The sequence below is a fragment of the Oryzias melastigma genome, linkage group LG16, assembly GCF_002922805.2.
Source record: "Oryzias melastigma strain HK-1 linkage group LG16, ASM292280v2, whole genome shotgun sequence".
Taxonomy (NCBI): domain Eukaryota; kingdom Metazoa; phylum Chordata; class Actinopteri; order Beloniformes; family Adrianichthyidae; genus Oryzias; species Oryzias melastigma.
This window is the reverse complement of record NC_050527.1, coordinates 27621169-27631216: the sequence shown is the minus strand read 5'-3', so window position 1 is coordinate 27631216 and position 10048 is coordinate 27621169. Positions and strand designations below refer to the sequence as shown.

Here is a 10048-nt window from a genome sequence, read left to right as displayed (position 1 = left end):
TCCTGACGCAACTCTGTAATTGAATGGCACAGGGGAACCCAGTGAGGCAGCAGCGTCAAGGGTCTTGCCTAAGGACCCAATCTGGATGGGGATCAGTGGACACCCGGGGACTGAACCCAGGTCTCCTGCATGGCAGCCCTACACCTAGCCCACTGAACCATCCAGCCGATTTGACTTATTCTTATGCATTTGCTTAATTTCAGTTGTTCATTAAATTTTTTGTAAATGTGAGTTTGATTTATTGTAGTTAGGTTTTCCATTTATTGCAGGTCCATCTTTGATTTATTGTAGTTAGGTTTTCCATTTATTGCAGTTGCGTGTTTGAGTTATTGTAGTTAGGTTTTCCATTTATTGCAGTTGCGTGTTTGAGTTATTGCACTTGCATCTTCGATCGATTGTAGTTGCATCTTTGATTTATTGCAGCTGAATCTTCGATTTTTTTGTAGTTGCGTCTTTGGTTTACTGTAGTTGCTTCTTTGATTTATTGTAGTTGCATCTTTGATTTTTAGTAGTTGCTTCTTTGATTTATTGTAGTTGCATTTTTGATTAATTGCAGTTGCATCATTGATCAATTCACTCTCAGTTGTTTTTTTGTGTCTGTCTTCTGTGATCCCAAAGCGAGCGGATGCTATAAACAAGCATCTTTTTGGGTTTTTGATGAGAGTTTTTTCTTCACCACCTTAACCTCATAGATGATCATAAATAGAAATTGTTTCAAACGATTTAACAGACTCAGTTTCTCTAAGTTTAAATCAGGTTCAATGTAATAGGAAAAAAATATATCATTTTCCAAGAATTGAATCTTATTTTCAAATATATTTATTTTAATATTTATATAATTTATATGTAATAAACTAAACAAAAGTCATGGTGTGATATCAAAAAGGACAGTCATGTCTAATCAGATTACCAAGAGTTACCAAGAAAATACTTAAATTAAAAAAAGAACAATTTAATTTTTGGTTCAAAATGAAATTGATTGGAGTTAATTTTGGGATTTGAAGCTTATTAGCCTCTGCTGAAGCTAATGACTAATTAGCAGCTACAAATCTTCACAACCAAAGACCAGAAAGCCCAAACCAGTCACCCCGTCTAACACTACCTCACGCACCAGCCAAGCATCCCGGCCTTGATGGATGAGCTGGTTAACCTCCAGGTTCGCCGTCGGCTCATTAGCCCGAGTGCTCTTCTGCTAATTCAGAGGGGTTATGAACTGGATGCTAATTAATCACAGACAGAGACGAGCTGACATGTAACAGCAGACAAAGCAGCGGTGATGCTCAGGTGTAGTTAGTGAGCAAACGCAGCGCTGCGAGGGCCACTGCGAACGCCGACGTACAGAAAAACACAGAGTAAGCAAAGAAAGCGGCAAAGCAACTGTGTGATCACAGGGAGGTTTGAGGCGATCCGCACAGGAGGGTGTGACTGAAGCTCCTAATTGGTCCTACAGGAGAATGTGATGCTGTGGAACACACTTTGACAGATTCTGTTCAAACATCTGAAATCTGATCCAAATCAGACAAAGCCTTTTCTGTTTTGAAATCGTGAAAGATGGATCAACATGAGCACCTCATGGTGTCCTTATATGTTCATGAATTAGTTCATTATTAACTCTTCAAATCATGTTTTCCCTTAGAACTTTAGACACTCTTAAATACCACTGAGTGTTAATATGTAATATTTAAGACAAGGTAACTCACAGTTCAGGAGGCAGTTTTGTGTCCTTGCTCTCTTTACATCCAAAACTTTAAATCATTGTAATGACATATATTGTATGTACATGACTATTCATGAAGCTTAAAGATTTTTGAAGGTTTTACAGTTTACCGTCTTCCTTAAAGTTTCCCTTAAGACAAACTTTAAGGGAAACGAATCTGCAGCAGATTCATCAGTTAAACCTCAGACAAAAACTAGTTGAATTTTAATTCCCATTTCTAAAATCATTCAGTGAATAACACCTGACAGGTCATTCAGTGTTATCTCTGCTTGAGTGAGGAATGTGTCTAGAGCTACAATGGCTCCCTCTAGAGGACGGAAGAGAGAAGGAGCTCATACAGGTAAATAGACGGTAAAAACTTATGAGCCAAAAAGTCTTTGCTTTGATAGAATGTGTGCTACTTAGTACTGAAAACAAATATATTAAATCTATGTATTACTATTTATTACCTTAGGAAGAGAATTAAACAATACATTAAAAGTATAGAATATTTTACGTTTTCATTTTAAGAATGGGCTAAACATCTAAGGCCTCATAAAAAACATTTAATAATAATAATCAAGTAAAATTGTATAGCAGCCCGCCCATGTTATGACCTCATGGGCGTAATAGCAAATATTTCAAAGTAGAAAAAAAAGAAAAGACATGAAAAGAAAACTATATTGTTGAGAAGCGTCTCAGAGCAAAGAGCCTCCACAGCAAAAACCCATTTTATCACCTTTGAACTTCTTTTAATTCCATCTAAAGACTACTTCTACGTTTCATCTTTATGTGACTGATATGGGTTAGTAATAAAAAAAAACATCATCAACATATTCAGAACTTTACATTAACAACCCAAACAAGCAGACATGCATCATTTCTCTCCTAAAAGTCCATTTTGAATCAAAAACAGATTGTTTAGATCATTTTTGAACTGGGTTCTACAGAGAAGAATTCACACAATCTAAACCTTAAATATATTTCCACAGTTTGTGTGCAATTAAATGTGTAAATGTTGTGTTTTAAGACGACCCAAAAGCTGCTTTTGACGTTCAATTTCTGTGAGAAACATGAGGGAGAAGCATGATGGGACCACATCCATACTTTAAGGATAAAGACCGGCTGCAGTAAAGCAAACGTCTCACACTTCTGACAAACAGAGGAGATGCTGAGAAACTGGGCAGGTTGCTACACTTGTCCACCAGAGGGCAGCAGAGGACAGTTTGATTTTTTTTATTTATACACTTCTCATTTGAACAGATTCCATTTCCTATCACAGAGACGTCGAAGACTTCTTTTCTGCTTACAGCTTTGTTCTTTCTCGGTTGTTACAAACATATCATCTTCTTAACCACATTCTGTAAAGTTTCTCTGATATCAACAGACTTTAAGACGTCTTCACTTCCTGTAACAAAAAAGACTGATATGCAGCAGTCAGAGCAGAGACACGTCTAACCTGGTGGGTCAAATCCAAGAAACAGCAGCTTTCATCATCATCATCCTACTTTTAACTGCTAAACTCAACACTGACGGGTTTTCAAGGTGTGACGCTGTTGAGAAAGTGTCTAGCGAGGTGATTAAACAGCTTATCATGGAGGATTCAGTCTTTCACTGTTCGATGTGTGTAAATCCACTCTCTCAGGTCTAAAGCTACGACTCCTCAGAAACGCCATCGCCTTCAACTTGTGATATTCTTCTCAAGATAAGAGATGTTAAAAACAAACAATCACCCAAACTATCCAACCTGTGCAGTCGTCTTAATGAACTCGTTCCTGAAGCGATCAGCAGCTCCAGAAAAAGCTGCAGCATCTTCAACTCGACTCCCCAACAACCCCTTTCTGTTTGCTGATACCGTCATTAAATAACATTCTCCTCGCTGAGGCGGACGAAAAAAGGATGAGAAAAATTACATTAGAACTCTAAACTCAAAGAACTTCAGAAAAGATGCAAAGATCTGAGCTACTGCATCTTAAAAAAAAGATGTTTTTTTTTCTGAAAGAATTATTTTAATGGGCTAAAAAAGGCGGACAGGAATTGTCAAAAAAAGTACACGAAAACACCCCAGACAAACGTCGATTTCTCAGTAACTCATCGTAAATAATCTTAAAAACATCTCAAGTACTCAGAAAGTACAAAGAAATTCCTAATATCATTTGTTTCTCTCTTAAAGTGAACCAGCATGTTTGAGTATGATAGGTTGTAGGCGTGTCCTTATCTCAGGGGGGTTCAACTCAATCACACAGGGGGCCAAAATCCAAAACATACAGAAGGTCGCGGGCCGAACAGGACAAACATTTATTGAATACATAAAAAAACAAATTGTTGAAACTTTTAAACTTTAAAACGTAACTTTTTAAAGAAAAATATGAATAAAAACAGACAGGAATATTATTTCAGAGTAAATCAACCTAAACCTTAAATAACTTTCAATATTTTGCTCTCTGTAAAATTTATATTTTGTCAAATTTAGGATGTTGCAATTAAAAATTAATTAATTAAAAATAATTTCAAATGATCTGTTGGGCCGGATATAATTAACCTGCAGGGTGGATCCGCCCCCGGGCCTTGACTTTGACATATGTGTATCTCCTCATTTTAGGACCACAACTGTTGCAGTCATAATAAAGTATATATATATATATATATATATATATATATATATATATATATATATATATATATATATATATATATAAACACACCAGTTTTTGCTTCTTTTTTGGATACATGAAAACATTAGAAAAAAATACCTTTTTTTATTGAATGCAATACCATATGTAATAAATCTATCTAATGTAACGTATCTTTTAGGGTTTAATGTTTTTAGTAAAAAGTTCAGCTTCTTAAAAGATGTCCTCATCAGTTCTTATAAACAAAAACATCCTCCAATAGTGATCCAACCGACATGTAGAGATTCTGTTTGTTTCCATCGAGTCCAGCAGAGACTAAACTTCTGCTGCTGACCAGGTAGAGCCGTTTGTCACAGTCTGGATGGGCTCACAGCCGATGCTTTACTCTGAAGAAGCTGTGGGTCACGGGTACGAGTGTGTACTCTGTCGCACTGCATGACAATCATCTGAGCCCGACAGTAAAATGCTATCATTCACAGCAACCATTCACACAAACTGTACTGCGAGGTCAAACGTACTTTGGCACAGAATGAATGCTTTAGGGAGGCGCTAACGCTATCTCAGGCTAGCGCTAGCTTGCTTTGTGCTCATACACAGACATTTAAACAGCCTTTAGCCCCTTTGGCTTGAAGTTACATTTTGTAAAAACAGAGCACGCTTATTCAGGTAGTTACAAGTATCCTGAGATTGCTGATTCACATTTTTATTAAAAAATATTGTAGAGTTTAGTAAAAATACACTTCAAGTGATTAAATTATAGCTCTAAAATGCAGAATGATGTTGGAGTCTATAAACTAAACAAATCATGTGCACTGTGACGAGGTCCAAATACTTATATATCCACAATTCATTACAAAAAACAGGTATGAACATTCGCAACTTTAGAGATTATGGATCACAACCTATGAAAACACAGTGGAGTCTAGTAAAAACACACTACAGGTAATGAAATCATTGTTCCAAAATCCAGAATAATGTTAGAGTTTAAGTATACAAACAAACCAAATCGAATGTGATACTGACACTGGAAGTAAATACATCTTCAATGTAAAGTATTGGTGAAGGTTGTCCATTTCAAAATAAAAGCATCAAGTGTTTTCGTAGATGAAAAAATGACGCTGAAGTTCAGTTTACAGAAAAAAGTTCTAAAAAATGAATTTAGTTTTAAATATGTCAACAATGTGAATAAAAAGTAGAATAAATAATTGAGAGTATTATGAAAATCTGGTGATCAATGATGTGACGTCATGCGACCGTCTGCTGGCATGGTGGAGAAGTCGAACCAGAACGAGTCTGTAAAATGTTCATTTAAAGTTTTTGGAGCTGTTTTTTTCCACTAAAGATGAAAACAGTCAGTTTGTAAAACCTGTTTTCTGTTTAAACTCTGTTATCAGGTCAGGTTGTGAAGACTGAGTGTTTTCTAGTTGTCCTATTTCTATGGAGGTGTTGCTGTGTCTACTGGAACTGTATCAGCAGAACTTTGAGGATGAACATTTTCAGGATTTGTTGTTAAATGATCTAAAACTACAGAGATGTTTGTGTTTATGTTTCCTGCTAAAGTTAACCAGGAAGTTGACAGAAAAACTGACATTGTTTAAAATGATAAGTACCCTTTTTTTGTCTAAATCTTTGTTTTTATCTGTTTAGTTGATTCTGATCTCCTGTTCTAAATAAAAGTAAATACATATTCTTTAACATTCATAAGTCCAATAAAAAGACAAACATATAGCAGCCATTCAACCAGAATATACAAAATAGAAAGAATCATTGTTAGATCAGTGAATTCTTGATTTTGAAACGTAACTCAGATCACCAGCTCCATAACGATCCACAGCTCTAACGGTAATATGGATTTAATGAGTGACTGACCGATCCGTTAATCCAATTAAAACACAGATTACTTCATTCAGCTGCTTCCCACAGAGGCCAAAAATCTCTGTGGCCACAGGGAAATTCACCGCAGCTCCTAATTAAGTGTGAGGTCACGGCTTTCACACAAGCACAGATTCATTTAGCCTAAAACAAATGATCTGCGTTTCTATATTTGCTGAGCTTTGAGGGCCTGAAGCTCAGAGCTCCACACACCCAGCAAAGCTTCTCTGCTGCAACTCTCACCGGAATGAATGTCTTGATTATCAGCGACTCCTGTGAGCTGGATTGCGGTTAAACACCCCCCCCCCCCCCCTCCCAAACAAGCGCAAAGCAAAGCTAGCAGCCCATAAGCAATAAAAACACTCGCAGACACTCCACTTCTCCCCATCCTCTCATGAAGAGAAATCCCTGCAGACACTGGTTCATTAAACAACCAGAGAATTGATGCATGCGCGGGCTGTAATTGCAGGATTATAAATTCCTAAACTCTTGTGTTGACTTTAGCATCTCTGATCCTCGAGTGGATTCTTCTCAAACGGCTGTTTGGTGAGGAAAAACTGCTCTTTGGTACGAGTCCTGCAGCCCTGCTGCGGTGAAATGCACACACAGTGTAATTGGGTCCTTTTACACAGCGATAAATTATGCATGAACTTAATGGTCGGGGACTGTGGCCCCCGCTGATATGGAAACTGCAGGGGAACGAGACTCTTCAGGGACGCAGCAGAAAAACTATAAAGTGTAATTGCTTAAGTGCAGACTCATTTAAGTTATTTGTGGTTTCTTTACGCCGTCCAGATAAAAAATATCAGCTTTTCTTCATTTCTGAGAAGTTAAGCGGTGATGTGTTCATGCAAGTTCACACATGAACATCAGCTGAAAGTTGAATTTGCGTTTTAGCTCAAAACCTATAATCAGCATGAAGTGATTCCTGATTGTTTTTGAGATTTAGGAACAAACTTTCCTCACAGGTCAGACAGCTCCCTTTAGGCTGAGCACTGATCATCCCTTCTTTCATATAAAACTGCAATTATCTGGGCTAAAAAACTGAAATCTGGGTTTAAAAAGCTGAGACTGCTCCCACGTTCCTGCCCAGCCTGAGAGGCTCACTCATCTCCAAAGATTCACAGGAGTTATTTGTCATCGCTTAAAGTGCATTTTTGAACAGCAGTTGTGGGTGGCGCTGGGTGTGTTTATGTGTGGTTAAAACAGGTTTTGACTTGAAAACAGTGTTGAAAGCTCTCTGATTTACACAGGAGAACTGGCCATGTGAGGAAATGTTGTTTCTACGCAAGTAACTTTGACTGTCAAACAAAGGATCTCCAGAAGCTCAAATGATCTGTTCCGTAACGAGAATCTAAATCCTTTTCATTTACTGACACTGAACATAGTTTGTTAAGTAACATGACAAAGGTCAGGTACTTATGATGATGCAAACTCGCTCAACCAGCCTCAGATATTCATTAGTCTGCAACTGGATGTGCAGGACAGTCACAGAAAAGATCTCAGATCTCACCACAAACATGGCAAATCCTCACATTTGCCTCAGATAGTCACTTAAAATCCAGATAAACAGACTAGCGACCTGTTTAAGGTGAACCCCACCTTTATCTAACAATAGATGAGTTGGCTCCAGCAATCCTGTGACCCCAAAAGGGATTCAGCAGGTTCAGAAAACAGATGGACACTAGAACTGAAGAAATACAAACAGGATTAAATATCACCTGATCCTCTTGTATGTTACACAACAGTAACATAAAAAAATCCAGTCTTAAAAGTCTTTGAATTTAAATAAGTTCAAATTTTCAAAAATTAAAGCTACCAAAAAACGTATTAACCTGTGCTCAACTGACTTGAATTCAAAGATGATCATTGACACTCAGAGGGTTCGATAAATTTACAAGTAAAAATACAGAAATGGATCTCCTGGTGCAGCGGGAGTACAGAAATATACATTCTTAAGTCTTAAAAATTACCTTCTTCCGGTTTACTGGTGAGACTTTCATTCTGCAGCTCTTTGCCTTCAGCATCCAAACAGATGAACCTTCTCTCCTTCACTTAAGAAGATCTGTAGAGCAATAAATTTGAGTTTGAACATATTTTGTAAAAACAAAAAAGTTTGAGTTAAAAGACAAATGAAAATTTCTGAGAGTTTTATTTAAATTTATATTTCTGCTTTTACAGTTTGTATGAAAACATTTATGTTTAGAAACGTTTCCTAAAAAACAATGTTGAGCCTGAGATGACGGCTGAGGCCTCACAGGTGAGACGGGTAACTGCTTAAGAAATAGTTTGCAAGTTAAATATTTAATATTATGCAGATCTTGCACATTCTCTCCTTTTTAGTTTGATTTTATGCAATTTCAGTTTTTGAATTGACAATAAAAACACGGCTCTTATATCAATAGAGAAGACAAATGAAGGAAGATTCCCTGACAGAATATACAAAAAAAAAACATGTTTGACGATAACGACGTACAGTATTTCGCCCCATAAAAATGGCTATCATAAAATGTATTAATTTATTTTTTCAAATTAATTAGGTTTTATTTTACTTTGCTCTAAACTCAGATTTCTCTAATCCATAATTAATGTATTTACTAATATTATTTATTTAGAGTTTAAAACAAAAATTTATATGAAAAAGTTTAAAACGCAATACAAACTATGAAAGACTTTACAGATTTCATGGGGAAAAAGTTAGCTTAATAGAAATACTTGACAAAATACAAACAAATTGTTGCATTTAAATGTTTTGTTTATAGATCATCTATTCATTGATACAAATCGTCATAGTAAATATATATTAGTTCTTAATTGACTTACATTGTTTAAAAAGTTAGTTTAAATAGTACTTCCCAACATTGAAAAGATTTGTTAAAAGTTTTATTTATGGTGAGACTTAAGGTAATCATGACTTCAAAAGAGTAATCACCAAAACCGCTGCTAGCATTGTTAGCATAAGGTTAGCTAAAACGTTTCACATATTAAGCAGGACACAACCGAAGAAATTTATAAAAGTTTAATTGTGATATCAACGAGATCATTTTAATTCTTTTTAGGTATACATACCCCAAATACTGCTGCAAAAAGATGTTTATAGACGTGTTTTTCGTTTTACTGCTGAACGCCAATGAGCTAACTCCGTTTCCGGTTCGCGGGTTAACTACTTCCGGAAATACAGGAAGTAATTTGACGAATATAATATAAAATCTTTGCTTTTTTCTCAATTTTTGTTTTCTATTTATCGCCACATTTACCTATTTTTCTCCTTTTAACTTTAATAGTTTGCTATCAAAATATTTTATTTTAATTTGGTTTTCGTTTGCTGCCATTTTTCCTTTATTCCTCATTTGTTAGAAATAATTTGGAACTAAGATTTGACTTTCACTAAAAGTGGAAAACTTTCACTGGTTTACTACCATTTTCATTTACATTTAGTTCATTTAAAATCTCACGAATAGTTAATTTTAAACTAAATTTTCTCTTCATACAATAAAAAAAATCAAATTTTTACATCTAAAACCTATACCTCCTAAAATGGGAGAGTACAGTTGAGTAAAAATGAGAACATGACATCAGTAACCGGCACTTTCATTTTACATCAATACATGAGAAGATTCTCTTACTGCTAGAGGGCAAAATGAAATACTGCATGTGACACACAATTTTGTAACATTTCAGTCTATTTGGAATCAAAGCAAAACTACCCGTAACTGATTTTTCTAGACTAAATTGTACTCCAGTCTTACAATCTTTTGAGATTATTTAAAAAGAGTTAGTGTTCCCCGATCCTGATGTGTGTGGGGTCATCACACCCTGTGAACATGAAACAGCTCTTCTGTTTTCT

The 10048-nt window shown here is 35.9% G+C and overlaps 1 long non-coding RNA gene across 1 annotated transcript in view; it reads right to left on the bottom strand.

Moving 5' to 3' along the window:
* LOC112136671 overlaps positions 1 to 9392 on the bottom strand; it is a 10431-nt gene extending 1039 nt beyond the window's left edge. Inside the window, exons 1-2 of the long non-coding RNA XR_002917393.2 lie at positions 9271 to 9392; positions 8175 to 8266 (exon numbers count right to left, since the gene is read on the bottom strand). This is a non-coding gene — a long non-coding RNA (uncharacterized LOC112136671). The remainder of the gene's footprint in view (positions 1 to 8174; positions 8267 to 9270) is intronic.
* Between the last annotated feature and the right edge of the window lie 656 nt (positions 9393 to 10048).